We start from the raw sequence: 19859 nt of genomic DNA, 5'->3' as shown, positions 1-19859 counted from the left end.
TATGCCATGCCTCAACAAAGGATATTAGAGATAGAATTATTTGATGTATGGGGAATTGACTTCATGGGTCCGTTCCCACCATCATACTCAAACACTTACATTCTGGTGGCAGTGGACTATGTATCTAAGTGGGTAGAAGCAATTGCTACACCCACTAATGATACCAAGACCGTGTTGAAATTCCTCCAGAAACACATCTTCAGCAGGTTTGGTGTTCCCAGAGTACTAATCAGTGACGGGGGCACTCATTTCTGCAATAGACAGCTATACTCTGCTATGGTCAGATATGGAATTAGCCACAAAGTGGCAACTCCATATCATCCACAGACAAATGGGCAAGCTGAAGTCTCTAACAGAGAGCTAAAAAGAATCCTAGAACGGACTGTGATAGTCCGAAGAAAGGATTGGGCAAAGAGCTTGGATGATGCTCTGTGGGCGTACAGAACTGCATTCAAGACTCCAATAGGAACCTCTCCATACCAATTGGTGTATGGAAAGGCCTGTCATCTGCCCGTGGAACTGGAACATAAAGCCTACTGGGCAACCAGATTCCTAAACATGGATGCTCAGTTAGCTGGTGAAAAAAGATTGCTCCAGTTAAATGAGCTAGAGGAGTTCAGACTCAATGCCTTTGAAAATGCAAAAATTTATAAGGAAAAGGCAAAGAAGTGGCATGACAAGAAGTTGTCAACCAGAGTCTTTGAGCCAGGACAAAAAGTTCTGCTCTTCAACTCTAGGCTCAAATTGTTTCCAGGAAAACTTAAATCCCGGTGGAGGGGTCCGTATGTGATTATAGGAGTGTCACCATATGGATATGTTGAACTTCAGGATATTGATTCTGACAAAAAGTTCATTGTTAATGGACAAAGAATCAAGCATTATCTTGAAAGCAATTTTGAGCAGGAATGCTCAAAACTGAGACTTGAGTGATTATCAGTAAAGGTCCAGCTAAAGACAGTAAAGAAGCGCTTGCTGGGAGGCAACCCAGTCATTAGGAGGTTACATGATTTATTTTTACAGAGGCAAGTATCAAAAATGAAGGAATTCACAGAGTTACAGAAGGATTCAACTCAAAAAGCAGAGGAAAAGAGCTTATTGGCGAAAAAACGCCAGTAAGGGGCATTTTGGGCGTTAAACGCCAGAATGGGCACCATTCTGGGCGTTTAACACCAGTAAAGGTGCCATTTTGGGCGTTAAACGCCAGAATGGGCACCATTCTGGGCGTTTAACGCCAGGTGTGCAGCATCCTGGGCGTTTAGAAAAACGCCCAGTGATAAAGGAATTCTGGCGTTTAACGCCAGCCAGGGCACCTGGCTGGGCGTTAAACGCCCAAAAGGGGCAACAAATGGGCGTTAAACGCCAGAATGGGTGCCATTCTGGGCGTTTAACGCCAGAAAGGTAGGGGGACCACAATTTTGTTTTCAAATCAAATTTTTTCAAACTTTCCTTTTCTTACCCATACTCTTCTACATAAATACACTTCAACCTTTTATCATTTACTTTCAAATCTTCAAAAAATCAAAATCATTCTTCAAAGCTCTCAAATCAATCCTAAATCTTGTTCAAAAACTCACCCTTCTCTCAAATTCTTTCCATATCTTCTCAAATCTTCTTTCAAATTTTTCTTTTTTTTTCGAAATCTCTCCTCCCCACTTTATAAATACACGTTTGGACCCCTCATTGCCCACACCATTCGAATTTGCTCCTCCTCTCTCTCTCTCTTCTTTCCTTTCTTTTGCTTGAGGACAAGCAAACCTCTAAGTTTGGTGTGCTTTTCCGTGATCACTAAGCCAAGATTCATCAAGATCATGGCTCCTAAGGGAAAACAAACCAATTTAAGAGGAAAGAAAGAGAACAATCCAAAGAATCTTTGGAATCAAGAGAAGTTCTTAACCAAAGAACATGAAGACCATTATCACAAAATAATGGGTCTAAGGTCAGTGATCCCGGAAGTAAAATTTGATCTGAAAGAAGATGAATATCCGGGGATCCAAGAGCAAATTCGAAACAGAGGATGGGAAGTTCTAACCAATCCTGAAATAAAGGTTGGAAGGAATATGGTTCAGGAATTCTACTCAAATCTGTGGCTAACATATAAGCAGAGAATGACTGGAACTGCTTACCATACCTACAGAACCATGGTCAGAGGGAAAGTTATGTACTTCCATCTGGACAAAATAAGAGAAACCTTCAAATTGCCTCAACTGCAAGATGATCCTGACTCCTTTAATAGAAGAATAGTGAGAGCAGATAAAGGGTTGGATCAAGTTCTAGAGGAGATATGCCTCCCTGGAACTAAGTGGATAACCAATTCAAAGGGTGTCCCGAACCAACTCAAGAGGGGAGACCTCAAACCAATTGCAAGAGGTTGGCTAGACTTTATTGGGCGTTCCATATTGCCCACTAGCAACCATTCTGAGGTCACTATCAAGAGAGCAGTGATGATTCATTGCATTATGCTTGGAAAAGAAGTGGAGGTTCATCATGTGATTGCTTGTGAGATCTACACAATTGCAAATAAGAATTCCACTGAAGCCAAACTGGCTTACCCAAGCTTGATTTCCTTGCTCTGTAAAGAGGCTGGGGTAAAGATGGGAGTAGATGAGTTCATACCCATTGAACATCCAATCACCAAGAAGTCAATGGAAGGACAGACACAAGACAACTCTATCAAAAGGAGGGCGCAGGAGTTCCTCCCTGAATTTCCTGAAATTGGCTACTGGGCCAGCCTAGAAGCATCTATCAACAAGTTGCAAGAGACTATGGAGCAACTTAAGGAAGAATAGCAGAATCAGAACTGCATGCTCTGCAAATTGCTGAAGGAGCAAGAGAAGCAGGGGCGTGAACTCCAAGAGTTGAAATGCCAAAAGCTCTCCTCTCAAGCTGAGGGAGCATCCACTTCTCAAAATCAAGGTTGTTGAGTCCTAACTCTGTGAAAACCTCTATCATTAGGAGCCTAGTTTAAATTTTTGTTTTCTAATTTTTTTCTTTTAGTTTCATTTTATATCTATTTTTGAGTCTTATTCTTAATTCATAATTAATAAAATTTAAAGATTATGCCTTAAAGTTATGAATGTCCTATGAATCCATCACCTCTCTTAAATGAAAAATGCTTTAATCACAAAAGAACAAGAAGTACAGGATTTCGAAATTTATCCTTGAAACTAGTTGAATTAGTTTGATGTGGTGACAATACTTTTTGTTTTCTGAATGAATGCTTGAACAGTGCATGTGTCTTTTGAATTTGTTGTTTTGAGAATGTTAAAATTGTTGGCTCTTGAAAGAATAAGGAGAAAGAGAACTGTTATTGAGGATCTGAAAAATCATCAAATTGATTCTTGAAGCAAGAAAAAGCAGTGAATACAAAAAGAAAAAAAAATTTTCGAAAAAAAAAAAAGAAAAGAGAAGAAAAGAAAAAGAAAGAAATAAAGTTGTGAACCAAGGCAAAAAGAGTGTGCTTAAGAATCCTGGACACCTCTAATTGGGGACTCTAGCAAAGCTGAGTCACAATCTGAAAAGGTTCACCCAATTATGTGTCTGTGGCATGTATGTATCCGGTGGTAATACTGGAAGACAGAGTGCTTTGGGTCACAGCCAAGACTCATACACTAGCTATGTTCAAGAATCATTATACTTAACTAGGAGAATCAATAACACCATCTGAGTTCTGAGTTCTTATAGATGCCAATCATTCTGAACTTCAAAGGATAGAGTGAGATGCCAAAACTGTTCGGAGGCAAAAAGCTACTAGTCCCGCTCATCTAATTGGAACTATGTTTCTTTGATATTTTGGAGTCTATAGTATATTTTCTTCTTTTCATTCTATTTTGATTTTCAGTTGCTTGGGGACAAGCAACAATTTAAGTTTGGTGTTGTGATGAGCGGATAATTTGTACGCTTTTTGGCATTGTTTTTAGTATGTTTTTAGTATTATCTAGTTAGTTTTTAGTATAATTTTATTAGTTTTTAGTTAAAATTCACTTTTCTGGACTTTACTATGAGTTTGTGTGTTTTTCTGTGATTTCAGGTATTTTCTGGCTGAAATTGAGGGCCCTGAGCAAAAATCTGATTCAGAGACTAAAAAGGACTGCAGATGCTGTTAGATTCTGACCTCCCTGCACTCGAAGTGGATTTTCTGGAGCTACAGAAGCCCAATTGGCGCGCTCTCAACGGCATTGGAAAGTAGACATCCTGGGCTTTCCAGCAATATATAATAGTCTATACTTTATCCGATATTTGATGGCCAAAACCGGCGCGGCAAATCAGCCTCAGAATTTCCAGCGTTTAACGCTGGAACTGGCATAAAACTTGGAGTTAAACGCCCAAACTGGCATGAAAGCTGGCGTTTAACTCCAGAAAAGGTCTCTACACATGAAAGCTTCAATGCTCAGCCCAAGCACACACCAAGTGGGCCCGGAAGTGGATTTTTCTGTCATTTACTCATTCCTGTAAAACCTTAGGTTACTAGTTTACTATTAATAGGATCTTTTGACATTGTATCTGTACCTCATGACACTTTACACGTTTCTTTGTGTACCTTCCACGGCATGAGTCTCTAAACCCCATGGTTGGGGGTGAGGAGCTCTGCTGTGTCTTGATGGATTAATGCAATTACAACTGTTTCTCATTCAATCATGCTTGCTTCCATTCTAAGATATTACTTGTTCTTAAACCGGATGAATGTGATGATCCGTGACACTCATCATCATTCTCAACTATGAACGTGTGCCTGACAACCACCTCCGTTCTACCTTAGATTGAGTAGATATCTCTTGGATTCTTTAACCGGAATCTTCGTGGTATAAGCTAGAACTGATGGCGGCATTCAAGAGAATCCGGAAGGTCTAAACCTTGTCTGTGGTATTCTGAGTAGGATTCAATGATTGAATGACTGTGACGTGCTTCAAACTCCTAGCAGGCGGGGCGTTAGTGACAGACGCAAAAGAATCACTGGATTCTATTCCGGCCTGACCGAGAACCGACAGATGATTAGCCATGCTGTGACAAAGCATAGGAACGTTTTCACTGAGAGGATGGGAGGTAGCCACTGACAATGGTGAAACCCTACATACAGCTTGCCATGGAAGGAGCCTTGCGTGTTTGATGAAGAAGACAGTAGGAAAGCAGAGATTCAGAAGATGGAGCATCTCCAAAACCTCAACCTATTCTCCATTACTGCATAACAAGTACTTATTTCATGTTCTTTTGCTTTTCACAATCAATCCTGATAATTTCTGATATCCTGACTAAGATTTACAAGATAACCATAGCTTGCTTCAAGCCGACAATCTCCGTGGGATCGACCCTTACTCACGTAAGGTATTACTTGGACGACCCAGTGCACTTGCTGATTAGTTGTGCGGGGTTGCAAAAGTGTGGTTGCAATTTCGTGCACCAGATATCCTCTATTTTGATTGAGATTAATTCACTCCAGAAGTGAGTTTTAATCTATTGAATGCTTGTGTGAGCCTCAGAAGGGGAATCATGGGCATTAGAATTGGGGCTCTATCCTTCACAATTCTCTTGACCAACACTATTCAGGAGGATTTGAGCTCTTGAGAATTTGTGTGGCTTATGGATGAGAGACATGCACTTAACCTCTTCTCATGACAATTAGATCAAGGAATTGGCAAGATTGATTGTGATTAGAGAGATTGGATTGCCAAGGAATTGGGATCCAATCAATTTCAATCCGCCATAGATCTACTCATATGATTGAGAAAGAAAGTGATACCCATTTGATTCATGATGGATTATGACATCTCCAATCCTTAATGAGCTTTTCTTTCTGTTAATTGTAATGAATTTCACTTAATTTCTTTGAGTTTACTGCTTCCTTTAATTTCCCAACACCCAGTCCCCATTTATATTTCCTTCAATTTATTTTTCATGCAATTTAAGTTTTTTGCCATTTAAGTTTCTGTTAATTTACTTTTAGCAATTTACAATTCTTGCAATTTACATTCTGTTAATCAATTTCACTCAATTCACCACTGTTAGCTTGACTAAACTAATCACCTCACTAAAGTTGCTTGATCCATCAATCCTCATGGGATCGATGATGAGCGGATAATTTATACGCTTTTTGGCATTATTTTTAGTATGCTTTTAGTATGTTTTAGTTAGTTTTTATTATATTTTTATTAGTTTTTATTTAAAATTCACTTTTCTGGACTTTACTATGAGTTTGGTGTTTTTCTGTGATTTCAGGTATTTTCTGGCTGAAATTGAGGGACCTGAGCAAAAATCTGATTCAGAGGCTGAAAAGGGCTGCAGATGCTGTTGGATTCTGACCTCCCTGAACTCGAAGTGGATTTTCTGGAACTACAGAAACCCAATTGGTGCGCTCTCAATTGCGTTGGAAATTATACATCCAGGGTTTTCCAGCAATATATAATAGTTCATACTTTGCCTGAGATTTGATGGCCCAAATAGGCGTTCCAAGTCAGCTTCAGAATTCCCGGCGTTAAACGCCGGAACTGGCACAGAAGTGGGAGTTAAATGCCCAAACTGGCACAAAAGCTGGCGTTTAACTCCAAGAAACGTCTCTACACATGGAAGCTTCAATGCTCAGCCCAAGAACACACCAAATGGGCCCGGAAGTGGATTTTTACGTCATTTACTCATTTCTGTAAACCCTAGGCTACTAGTTCTCTATAAATAGGACCTTTTGCTATTGTATTTGGGGGATCTTTCAATCTTCGGATCATCTTTTGATCATGTTTTTATGATTGAACCCTCTTTGGGAGGCTGGCCATTCGGCCATGCCTAGACCTTGTTCTTATGTATTTTCAACGGTGGAGTTTCTACACACCATAGATTAAGGTGTGGAGCTCTGCTGTACCTCGAGTATCAATGCAATTACTACTATTTTCCATTCAATTCATCTTATTCTTGTTCTAAGATATTCATTTGCACCCAAGAACATGATAAATGTGATGATTATGTGACGCTCATCATCATTCTCACTTATGAACGCGCCTGACAACCACTTCCGTTCTACATGCAAACAAGGCTTGAGTGTGTATCTCTTGGATTCCTTAATCAGAATCTTTGTGGTATAAGCTAGAATCAATTGGTGGCCATTCTTGAGAATCCGGAAGGTCTAAACCTTGTCTGTGATATTCTAAGTAGGATTCAGGGATTGAATGACTGTGACGAGCTTCAAACTCGCGATTGTGGGGCGTTAGTGACAGACGCAAAAGAATCACTCGATTCTATTCCGACATGATCGAGAACCGACAGATGAATAGCCGTGCTGTGACAGAGCGCATTGAACATTTTCACTGAGAGGACAGGACTGTAGCCATTGACAACAGTGATGCCCAACATACAGCTTGCGATGGAAAGGAGTAAGAAGGATTGGATGAAGAGAGTAGGAAAGCAGAGAGACGGAAGGGACAAAGCATCTCCATACGCTTATCTGAAATTCTCCCCAATGAATTACATAAGTATCTCTATCTTTATTTTATGTTTTATTCATCTTTTAATTATCAATCCTCCATAACCATTTGAATCCGCCTGACTGAGATTTACAAGATGACCATAGCTTGCTTCATACCAACAATCTCCGTGGGATCGACCCTTACTCGCGTAAGGTTTGTTACTTGGACGACCCAGTGCACTTGCTGGTTAGTTGTACAAAGTTGTGATAAAGAGTTGAGATTGCAATTGAGCGTCCCATGTTGATGGCACCATTGATGATCACAATTTCGTGCACCAAGTTTTTGGCGCCGTTGCCGGGGATTGTTCGAGTTTGGACAACTGACGGTTCATCTTGTTGCTTAGATTAGGTAATTTTATTTTATTTTGTTCTTCAGAATTCTTAAGAATGAATTCTAGAGTTTCAGATGATGTTTTCATCATCACTAAAGTTGATTGATTCCCATCAATTTAGCTCTTGAATGTAATGTCCTGCTGAAGTTTGGCTAGCCATGTCTAATCTTTTTAGACTGCAGCTTTAGACTAACATTGCATTATTCCTGGAATTCTCATTAAGAATTTTGAATCCTTTATTTTACTTCTCCATATAATTTTCGAAAAAGCACAAAAAATTTTATAAAATCTTAAAATCAAAAATATTTTTATGTTTCTTGTTTGAGTCTAGTGTCTAATTTTAAGTTTAGTGTCAATTGCATGTCTTTATTCTTCTAATTTTCAAAAATTACATGCATTATATTCTTCATTGATCTTCAAGTTGTTCTTGATGATTTCCTTGCTCTAATCTTTAAATTATCTTGTCTTGAGTGTTTTGTTGTTTCTCATATGCATTCTCAATTTGTTAGTGTCAATAGTATACAAACTTCTAAGTTTGGTGTCTTGCATGCATTGTTTATTTGATTTTAGTTGCATTTTGATTATTCCTCATCATTAAAAATTCAAAAAAAATTTTAATTTGTGTCTTTTCAAGTCAATAATACAGAGAATTGAAGATTCAGAACATGCAGCAAAGGAATTACACAGAAAAAGCTGGGCGTTCAAAACGCCCAGTGAAGAAGGAAAATTGGCGTTTAAATGCCAGCCAGGGTACCTGGCTGGGCGTTTAACGCCCAAAAGGGTAGCATTTTGGGCGTTAAATGCCAGAATGGATACTGTTCCGGGGGTTACCTGAAACGCGTAGCTCGGTCGTCTGGAGATGCCCGAGGTGGGGGTCAGGGACCCGAGCTTGATGTGTTGGCGGTTGGTGGTTGTACCTGCAATGACACTCCGATGCTTAAGTTAGCATGGGTCCAAGCAGATATGTGTAGAATGTAGAATGTGTGTCATACCTGGGTGCTCCAGTGTATTTATAGTAGTTTGGCCGTGATCTTCCCTGGATAAGATATTCTTATCTTATCTTATCTTTCGGGAGTTTTATCCCTATCTTTGTGGAACCGCCTTTGCTAGGCCTTTTCGGCCTTTAGGTTTTGGGCTGCGTTCCTTTTGATGGGCCTTCCTTGCTTTGTTGTCCGAGGTCCGACCTCTAGGCGTGGGCCTTAGGACGAGGTCGGACTTTTCATAGATTTGCCGAGTTGGAGGAGCTCGGTCAGGGTATGAACAGTGCCCCTGCCCGAGTTCGTCCTTTTTGGGAGGTCGAGCTCGGGCATAGTTGTTTTTCAAAATTCAAAAATGGCCGTTCCTGCATTTATTGCATTTTACCGTTTTTCCTCGATTTCCGTTCGGGCTCTGTGAAGGCGTTATTTATTTGCTCCCTTCCTTTTTCTTCGTTTATTCTGTTCCTTCCTGTTTTTCTAAGTTTTCGCTATCTCTTTTTCGAGCACCGCTTCTTCTTTCTCTTTGTTCTTCTTCCCCGAGTCTTTCCGTGCGTCTTTCCGGGGTTTCCTCTGTACCGCCGTTTCGTTCTCCTTGCTTCGGAGCTCGTCGTCTTCTTTCTTTCTTCCAGGTTTGTTCCCGTCTCTTTTCTCTGTGCACATATGCTTTCTGTTCTTTTGTGTGGCTCTTTGTCTGTTTCTTCTTTCTTTATGCCTGGGTTGCCCCAAAAAGAGGCGCCGCCGTTGTTGTTTGAATATGGGGGGGGCTCTTTTTTGTTCTCTGGCGTTTTTGTTTTTGGGTTTTGCTGAATGGGTTTTTTGTTGTCTTCTCTATGTGATTTTTGCTTGCTGTTGTATTTCTTCTCTGTAGGTAAGAGTTTTATGTCTCGAAAGGTTCTTCAAGCGATGTCGACAAAGATTCCAAGTGGTCTTGGTTGGGTAGACCCTCTTCCTCTAAAAGTCCCTTCTGTGGTAGATTCTGAATATTTGGCTAGGTTCCGTAGGCACTGTAGCATATGTGAGAATAGAGAGTCTGAGAGGGATTATGAACTAGTAGCCCCGGATTCCGAGGAGAGAGTTTGCTTCCCGCCTTTAGATAGTTCCGAGAAGCTCTTCTTTTATGCTTATGATTGTTTTTTCTCTAAGCTGAGTGTCCGACTTCCTTTTACCGACCTGGAGTCCGAGGTGTTGTGGTCTTGTAACCTTGCCCCTACGCAGCTCCATCCGAATTCTTGGGCGTTTCTAAAGCTGTTTCAACTTTTGTGTCAGTTTTTGGGCGTCGCTCCCTCTATTTCTCTTTTTTCTTACTTGTTTGTGTTGACGAAGCCGGGGTCGGGTGGAGGGAAGGTGTCTTGGGTCTCTTTTAGGGCTAACCAGGGAAGGAAGTTTTGTACCCTTTATGATGAGTCCTTTCATGATTTCAAGAACTTTTATTTCAAGGTCCGGGCTACTGGAGACGTCCGACCTTTCTTTCTGGATGAGAGTGGGGAGCCTTCTTTTCCTCTTTGTTGGCAGGAGAATGTAGTGTCTGCTAAGTATACTTTTGAGAGTCTAGATGAGGTTGAGCAGGCTTTTGTGGGTGTGGTGAGCAGTTTATGGGGTCGGGCACCTCACTTGGACACGAAGAAAATGTTGGGAGATCCAAGCCTTCTCCGTTCCGAGTTAGGTAGTTCCCGACCTCTTCGAGATTCATCTTTTCTTAGTATTTTGGTTTTATTTGTTTTGGTGGAATTTCTGTTGTGGTAATCCTTTTCTTTTTATTTCTGCAGAGATGTCTTCTCAGGCGGATTCCATGAAGTTTCTTCGTCGGACGAAGAAATCTGTGGCTGCTCGAAATATCGAGGCTGTGGAGGCTTCTGCCCGATCTTCTCCGCAGAAGACTACTGTGGGTGTTCAGACTCGGTCGAAGACTATTCTGACTCCCCAGTTCCGAGCTATAAGTCAAGATCCTCCGACTTCCGGGCCTGCTACCTCTTCTCCTCCCCCTTTCTCGGGTCCACCCCCCAAGAAGCAGAAGACCTCTCAAGAGCTTTCGGGTTTTAATGATAAGGATTTCGATGCTCTCGGTTGGATTGAACAGCATATTCTCCCTCAGACTTTTATCTCTACTGATGATGTGTCTATGGAGCATCATTTTCAGTATATGGCGCGGAGTTGTGTTCGGATGGCCAGTCTTCATGCTGCTATTGCCCGGGAGTTCAAGAAATCCCCCCTTGGCGCGACCAGCTCCCGACTTAAGAAGGCTCAGTCCGAGTTCGAGAAGATTAGTGAGCTGAAGGCTGCTAGGATTACGGAGCTGGAGGCCTCTTTGGAGAAGGAGAAAGCTAAAGCTACCGCGGCTGTGGCGGCAGCGAAAGCGTCCGAGGAGATGGCGAAGGCGGCGACGGGGAATTATACCCGGATATATGCCGAGCTTGTGGAGACAAGGGAGAAGTTGCAATCTGCTCAGGATGATTTTTACGAGCTGGAAGGCCATGTGGCTAAGGGTATGGATGCCATGTTCGAGAATTTGAAGGCTCAGGTCCGGGTTCTTGCTCCTGACCTGGATCTGAGCTTATTTAGTACGGATAACGTTGTTGTGGAGGGAAAGATTGTTCCTGCTCCCAATGAGGATGAGGTTCCGGTGTCCGATCCCAAGGTTCCGGTGTCCGACCTCAAGGTTCCGGTTGCGGACCCGACTTCACCTTTGGCCGGGGATGGATCTGGTGTGGAGGTTTCAAGCCGGGATGACGGTGCCGTTGATGCAGTCCCGATTTCTATGTTTCCTCCGCAGCCTTCTGTTGATGTGGAGTCCGGAAAGGACCTTGATCCTCTGTAATCTTTTATTTTTGGTTTTTTGCCCGGCCTGTGGGCTCTTTTGCTTTTGGATGGTTTCTGTGAACGCTTTGGACACCTTTTTGCTTTTAGCTACTTGTAGTAACTTTTTAGCTTTATTATGCGGTGTTTTATTCGCGTTTTGACTTTTTGTTTCGCTTTTATGCTTTTTTAGTTGTTTTTGGATAACAACTTTTTTAGCTAGCGCTTTGAAACTTTGCTTTGCCTCTTCCTTTGATTTCGTTTTTTCGCTTGTACTTTTTAGTTGTTTTTGTATAGCAACTTTTTAGTAAGCGTTTTCGAAATCTTGGCTTTGCCTCTTGATTTCGTTTTTTCGCTTGTACTTTTTAGTTGTTTTTGTATAGCAACTTTTTAGTAAGCGTTTTCGAAATCTTGGCTTTGCCTCTTCCTTTGATTTCGTTTTTTCGCTTGTACTTTTTAGTTGTTTTTGTATAGCAACTTTTTAGTAAGCGTTTTCGAAATCTTGGCTTTTGCCGCTTTAAGGCTTCTTTCTTGGATCCGGGTTTTTCCTCGGACCTCGGTTGTTCGAGTACTTCCCTTTGTTGGGTCCGACCTTGTCGTTGGTCGGCCTTTTAAGTTATTTTTGTAATCTCTTTTTATTTGGCTTTTTGAACCTTTTCAGAGTTACTTTATAACTTCTCACATTAATTTGAACCTCGTCGCTTTATCTTTGCCGACCTTGTGCGGTCTTTTTGGCAAATGATTTTTTGCGTTTTGCCGAGCATAAATTAATGCGCCTTGGCGGGGTACTTTGATTTGTTTCATCATGAGGAAGAAGAAAAGAAAATAGAGAAATTTGATTAGTAAAAAAAAAGAAATAATATTTACAGAGTGTTTTACCCTTGACTAGGTCGGGTGTCTTACTTAACCGGGTGTCTCATTAAAAAACCCTTGTAGGGAAAAAGAGTACACCTCGGGTTAAGTTTTTCTAGCTGTAGTACCGTCTTAGATTACAGGCGTGCTAGGCCCTGGGCAGCTCATTGCCTTCTAGGTCGGATACTTTGTAATAGCCTGTCCCTAAGACTTCCGTTACCTTGTAGGGTCCTTTCCAGTTTGCGGCTAGCTTTCCTTCTCCCGACTTTTGTGTTCCGATGTCATTTCGGATTAGAATTAGGTCGTGAGTGGAGAAGCTTCGTTTTATTACCTTCTGATTGTACCTGAGGGCCGTCCGCCGTTTTAAGGCTTCTTCTCGGATCCGGGCCCTTTCTCGGACCTCGGAGAGGAGGTCGAGTTCTTCCTTTTGTGCCTGCGGGTTACCTTCTTCGTTGTAGAAGATGGTTCTAGGTGACCCTTCCTTTATTTCGATAGGAATCATTACCTCCATCCCGTAAGCTAGTCGGAATGGCGATCCTCCTGTTGTAGAGTGTGGAGTTGTCCGATATGCCCATAGCACCTGGGGGAGCTCTTCGGCCCATGCCCCTTTGGCCTCTTGGAGTCTCCGTTTTAACCCGGCCAAGATGACTTTATTTGCAGCCTCTGCTTGTCCATTGGCTTGTGGGTGCTCGACTGAGGTGAATTGTTGTTTGATTTTTAGTTCGGCCACCAAGTTCTGAAAACTTGTGTCCGTGAACTGTGTTCCATTGTCTGTTGTGATGGAGTAGGGGACTCCGAACCTTGTGACAATATTTTTGTATAGGAATTTGCGACTTTTCTGAGCCGTAATGGTGGCTAAGGGTTCAGCTTCGATCCACTTTGTGAAGTAGTCGACCCCTACTATGAGGTATTTGACTTGCCACGGTCCTTGGGGAGACGGGCCGAGTAGGTCAAGTCCCCATTTTGCGAAGGGCCATGGTGCGGTGATGCTGATAAGGTCTTCGGGTGGTGCCTTGTGAAAATTGGCGTGTTTTTGGCAGGGGGGACATATTTTCACAAATTCCGCTGCGTCTCTTTGCAAGGTCGGCCAGTAGAATCCGGCTCGGACTACTTTCTTGGATAATGCCCGAGCTCCGAGATGGTTCCCACACATGCCTCCGTGGACTTCTTCGAGGACGCTCTTTGTTTCTGAGGTCGGGACGCACCTAAGGAGGGGGTTTGAGAATCCTCTTCTGTACAATACGTCGTGAATTAGTGTATAATTCTGGGCGTCTTTCGTGAGTCTTTTAGCTTCCTTTCTTTCGGTGGGGAGAGTTTCCGACTTCAGGTAGTTGAGTATAGGGGTCATCCATCCTTGCTGTTGGTTGGATATATTTAGCGTTTCTTCCTCTCTTATCACGGAGGGTGATTGTAAGGTTTCCTGGAGGAGACTTCTGTTGTTACCTCCGGGCTTGGTGCTGGCGAGTTTTGAGAGGGCGTCTGCCCGGGCGTTTTGTTCCCGAGGTATGTGCTGGATCTGTATTTCTGAAAAGTGGCGTAATTGTGCCTGTGTTTGGCCCAGGTATTTTTTCAAAGTTGGATCTTTGGCCTGGTAGCTTCCATTTACTTGTGACGTGACGACCTGGGAGTCGCTGAAGATCGTGACTCTCTGGGCTCCGACCTCTTCGGCTAGCTTTAGACCTGCTAGTAGGGCTTCGTATTCGGCTTGGTTGTTCGAAGCCTGGAACTCGAATTTTAGGGATAGTTCTATCCGCGTTCCTTGGTCGCTTTCGAGTATAACCCCGGCTCCGCTTCCTGTTTTGTTTGAGGACCCGTCGACATACAGGTTCCATGAGAGTGGGGTTCCAGGGGTCTCAGTGTATTCTGCGATGAAGTCGGCTAGATACTGAGATTTTATGGCAGTCCGGGCTTCATAGTGGAGGTCAAACTCGGACAGTTCTACCGCCCATTGTAGTATTCGTCCTGCTAGGTCCGTTTTTTGCAGGATGTGTCTCATGGGTTGGTTTGTCCGGACTTTGATGGTGTGGGCTTGAAAGTAGGGACGGAGCCTCCGAGCTGTGAACACTAGGGCGTAGGCGAATTTTTCTATCTTCTGATAGTTTAATTCGGCCCCTTGTAGTGCCTTGCTTACAAAGTATATGGGGTGTTGTCCTTGATCATTTTCGCGTATTAACGCTGAAGCGACTGCTCGATTTCCAACCAAGAGGTATAGTACGAGTTCTTCTCCTTTTAAAGGTCGGGTTAGGATTGGTGGCTGCCCGAGGAATTCCTTGAATTCTTGGAAGGCTTTTTCGCACTCCGGGGTCCATGAGAAGGGTTTCCCTTTCTTTAGGAGCGAGTAGAGAGGTAGTGATTTTATCGCTGATCCTGCCAAGAATCTTGATAGGGCGGCTAGCCTTCCATTCAGTTGTTGTACTTCTTTGACACACGTCGGGCTCTTCATATTGAGTATTGCTTGGCATTTGTCCGGGTTCGCTTCGATGCCCCTTTGTGTCAGCATGAAGCCTAAGAACTTTCCGGCTTCTGCGGCGAAGGTGCACTTTGTCGGGTTAAGTCTCATGTTGTGTTTTCTGAGGGTGCCGAAGACGCTGGCGAGGTCGGTCAGCAAGTTTCTGTCTTCTTGTGTTTTTACCAGCATGTCGTCGACATACACCTCTAGCTGTAGTCCGATGTGCTCTGAGAACACTTTGTTCATTAGCCTCTGGTAGGTTGCCCCTGCGTTCTTCAGCCCGAAGGGCCTTACTACGTAGCAGTAGTTTGCCCTTGGGGTTATGAACGAGGTCTTTTCTTGGTCGGGTCCGTACATCGGGATTTGATTGTATCCCGAGTATGCGTCCATGAAGGAGAGATATCTGTAGCCGGAGGCTGCGTCTACTAAGGCGTCGATGTTTGGTAGTGGATATGGGTCTTTGGGGCAGGCTTTGTTGAGGTCTGTGTAGTCGACGCACATCCTCCATTTTCCGTTGGGCTTTTTTACCAAGACCACGTTTGCAAGCCATAGGGGGTATTTTACTTCCCTAATAAACCCTGCCTCTAGTAGTGCTTGTATTTGTTCTTCTATCGCTTGCATGCGCTCGGGTCCGAGCTTCCGGCGTCTTTGTTGGACAGGTCGGGATCCCGGGTAAACTGATAGCTTATGGCACATCAGGTCGGGGCTTATGCCTGGCATGTCGGAGGCTTTCCAGGCGAAGAGGTCGGAATTCTCCTTTAAGAGGGTTATGAGTTCCTCTTTTAGGCCCGTTCTGAGGTTCGCTCCTATGTTTGTTATTTTTTCAGGTGTGTTCCCAATCTGGACTTTTTCGGTCTCTCCCTCTGGTTGTGGTCGAAGGTCTTCTCGGGACTGCACTCGTCCGAGTTCTATCGTGTTGACCTCCTTCCCTTTTAGGCTCAGGCTTTCGTTGTAGCATCGCCGCGCTAGTTTTTGGTCGCCTTTTAGGGTAGCGATTCCTTTTGCGGTAGGGAACTTCATACAGAGGTGTGGGGTCGAGACTATAGCTGCCAGTCTATTTAGGGTTGGTCGTCCAATGAGGGCATTGTATGCTGAAGTGACGTCGACTATAATGTAGTCGATGTTTAATGTTTTAGATTGCTCGCCTCTTCCAAAGGTAGTGTGTAGCGAGACGTATCCTAAGGGATGGATTGGGGTATCCCCTAGCCCAAATAGGTCGGTGGGATAGGCCTTTAGTTCTTTTTCTTCAAGTCCGAGCTTGTCGAAGGCCGTTTTGAACAGGATATCTGCTGAGCTTCCCTGGTCAATCAGGGTTCGATGTAAGTTGGCGTTTGCTAGGATAATGGTGATTACCATTGGATCGTCGTGCCCGGGTATTATCCCTTGAGCATCTTCTCGGGTAAACGAGATAGTAGGTAGTTCGGGCAGGGGACTGTCTTCTCGGACGTGGTAGACTTCTTTGAGGTGTCTTTTTCGCGAGGATCGGGATGTTCCTCCGCCTGCAAACCCTCCATTTATCATGTGAACGTGCCTTTCGGGGGTTCGTGGGGTTTGTTCGGCCCGATCTTCGTTATCTCCCCGCCTCCTCTTCCTGGTCGCTTCTCCTTTCTCTGCTATGTATCTGTCGAGTTTTCCTTCTCTGGCTAGCTTTTCTATAACGTTTTTTAGGTCGTAGCAGTCGTTAGTAGAGTGACCGTAGAGCTTGTGATATTCACAGTATTCGGACCGATCTCTCCCCGCTCTCTTGTGTTTTAGAGGTCGGGGCGGTGGAATTTTTTCGGTGTGGCATACTTCTCTGTAGACGTCTACCAGGGAGACTCGGAGGGGGGTGTAGTTGTGGTACTTTCGTGGCTTGTCCGAGTTGGGTTCTTCTTTCTTCTTCTGTTCCCGATCTCGATCTCGGAGTGGGTAGGTTGATTCCTTCCTAGAAGAGTCTCTTAGCTGGGAGGTTTCCTCCATGTTGATATATTTTTCTGCCCGCTCCTGTACCTCGTATAGGGAGGTCGGGTATCGTTTGGATAGGGATTGGCTAAACGGTCCCTCTTTTAGGCCGTTTGCTAGTCCCATGATGGCCGCTTCAGTGGGCAAGTGTTGTATGTCCAGGCAGGCTTTGTTGAATCGCTCCATGTAGTCTCGGAGAGTTTCTTGGTTACCTTGTTTGATCCCGAGTAGACTGGGGGCATGTTTTGCCTTGTCCTTTTGAATGGAGAACCTTGTTAGGAATTTTTTGGTTAGGTCTTCGAAGCTGGTGATTGATCTTGGTGGCAGGTTGTCGAACCACTTCATGGCTGACTTGGTGAGAGTGGTGGGGAAGGCTTTGCACCGAATCGCGTCGGAGGCGTCAACTAGGTACATTCTGCTTCTGAAGTTGCTGAGGTGGTGACTTGGATCGGTGGTGCCGTCGTAGAGATCCATATCGGGTGGTTTGAAGTTTCGCGGTACCTTCTCCTTCATGATCTCTTGCGTGAAGGGATCATGGTTGCCTTCGGGGGTGGTGTCGCGTTCTGTCCGATCTTTCAGGTTGGCCTCTATTTTCCGCAGTTTTTATTCTAATTCTCTGCGCTTGCGAGCCTCCCTTCTCAGATCTTGTTCAGTTTCTTTTTGCTTCTTTATGTCCTCTTCGAGTTGTTTCAGTCGGTTTTGTTGTGCCCGGACTGCTTCTAGAATTTCCGAGCTCTTTTCTTTTTCGGGATTTTGTGGATCCTTGTTTGGGAGTGATGTCTTTGGGCGATTCTGTTTGTTTCCTCCTGGAGTGCATGGTGATAGAGGGCTGTCCGGTCGTTCTCCGGTGTCAACTTCCTCCTCTTGTTCTGATGCAGCGTGGTCATTGTTGAGTGGGTCGTCCGCCATGGTAAAGGGATGACTTCCAGGTCCCCGGCAACGGCGCCAATGTTCCGGGGGTTACCTGAAACGCGTAGCTCGGTCGTCTGGAGATGCCCGAGGTGGGGGTCAGGGACCCGAGCTTGATGTGTTGGCGGTTGGTGGTTGTACCTGCAATGACACTCCGATGCTTAAGTTAGCATGGGTCCAAGCAGATATGTGTAGAATGTAGAATGTGTGTCATACCTGGGTGCTCCAGTGTATTTATAGTAGTTTGGCCGTGATCTTCCCTGGATAAGATATTCTTATCTTATCTTATCTTTCGGGAGTTTTATCCCTATCTTTGTGGAACCGCCTTTGCTAGGCCTTTTCGGCCTTTAGGTTTTGGGCTGCGTTCCTTTTGATGGGCCTTCCTTGCTTTGTTGTCCGAGGTCCGACCTCTAGGCGTGGGCCTTAGGACGAGGTCGGACTTTTCATAGATTTGCCGAGTTGGAGGAGCTCGGTCAGGGTATGAACAGATACCATTCTGGGCGTTTAACGCCAGGATGATACAAGAGGGAAGATTTCGTTTTTAATTCAAATTTTTTTCAAGTTTTCATAATTTTTCAAAATCAAATCTTTTTCAAACCATATCTTTTCAATCATATATTTTTAAAATCAATTTCTTTCCATTCTCAAAAATACTTGCCTACAATTAATGATTTGATTCAACATTTCAAGTATGTTGCCTTTTCTGTTAAGAAAGGTTTAATGTTTGAATCATATCCTTTAAATTTCTTGTTAGCCAAGTCATTAATTTTAAAAATCAAATCTTTTTAAATTGTTTCTCAATCATATCTTTTCAATCATATCTTTTTAAAACCATAACTCTTCAATCATATCTTCTTAATCACATATTTTCCAAATAATTTTCAATATTTTTGATTTCTAATTTCAAAATCTTTTTCGAAAATCACTTTATTTCTTTCCCAACTTTAATTTTTGAAAATCATTCTTCAATTTTTCAAACTTTCTTCAAAATCTTTTAATTCATTTTCGAAAATTCTTCCCCTCTTCTCACATCCTTCTATTTAAGGACTAACACTCCTCCACTATCAACAATTCGAACTCTATCTCTCTTGATAAGTTCGAATTCTTCTTCTTCTACCTCCTCCTTCTATTCTTCTTTTCCTCTGAAATCTCAAGGAATCTCTATACTGTGACATAGAGGATTCCATATTTTCTTGCTCTCTTCTCTTTCATATGAGCAGGAGCAAAGACAAAAGCATTCTTGTTGAGGCTAACCCTGAACCTGAAAGGACCTTGAAGTGAAAGCTAAGAGAAGCTAAAGCACTACTCTTTGTAGAGGACCTAGCAGAAATCTTCTAACAAGAAGAAGACATGGCATCCAAAAACAACAACAATGCCAACAATGCAAGGAAGGTGCTGGGTGACTTTACTACACCTACTCTCGACTTCTATGGGAGAAGCATCTCTATCCCTGCCATTGGAGCAAACAGCTTTGAGCTTAAGCCTCAATTAGTTTCTCTAATGCAACAGAATTGCAAGTTCCATGGACTTCCATTGGAAGATCCTCATCAGTTTTTAGCTGAATTCTTGCAAATCTGTGACACTGTCAAGACCAATGGGGTTTACCCTGATGTCTACAGACTTATGCTATTCTCTTTTGATGTAAGAGACAGAGGTAGAATATGGTTGGATTCATAACCTAAAGAAAGCCTGAACTCTTGGGAAAAGCTAGTCAATGCCTTCTTGGCAAAGTTCTTTCCACCTCAAAAATTGAGTAAGCTTAGAGTGGAAGTCCAAACCTTCAGACAGAAGGAAGGTGAATCCCTCTATGAAGCTTGGGAAAGATACAAACAATTGATCAGAAAGTGTCCTTCTGACATGCTTTCTGAATGGAGCATCATAGGTATCTTCAATGATGGTCTGTCTGAACTATCCAAGATGTCATTGGACAGCTCTGCTGGAGGATCTCTTCATCTGAAGAAGACGCCTGCAGAAGCTCAAGAACTCATTGAAATGGTTACAAATAACCAATTCATGTACACTTCTGAAAGGAATCCTGTGAACAATGGGACGAATCAGAAGAAAGGAGTTATTGAGATTGATACTCTGAATGCCATATTGGCTCAGAACAAAATATTGACTCAGCAAGTCAATATGATTTCTCAAAGTTTGTCTGGCATGCA

General features: G+C 43.2%; 1 non-coding gene across 1 annotated transcript; it reads right to left on the bottom strand.

Annotated features, from left to right (window-relative positions):
• Positions 1-19452: 19452 nt before the first annotated feature.
• LOC130942327 (small nucleolar RNA R71) lies at positions 19453-19560 on the bottom strand. Its single transcript, XR_009070902.1, has one exon. It is a non-coding gene; the product is annotated as a small nucleolar RNA R71 (small nucleolar RNA).
• Between the last annotated feature and the right edge of the window lie 299 nt (positions 19561-19859).

This window comes from Arachis stenosperma, chromosome 7, assembly GCF_014773155.1.
Source record: "Arachis stenosperma cultivar V10309 chromosome 7, arast.V10309.gnm1.PFL2, whole genome shotgun sequence".
Lineage (NCBI taxonomy): Eukaryota > Viridiplantae > Streptophyta > Magnoliopsida > Fabales > Fabaceae > Arachis > Arachis stenosperma.
The sequence above is the reverse complement of the archived record's forward strand: the minus strand, read 5'-3'. Positions and strand labels throughout refer to the sequence as shown.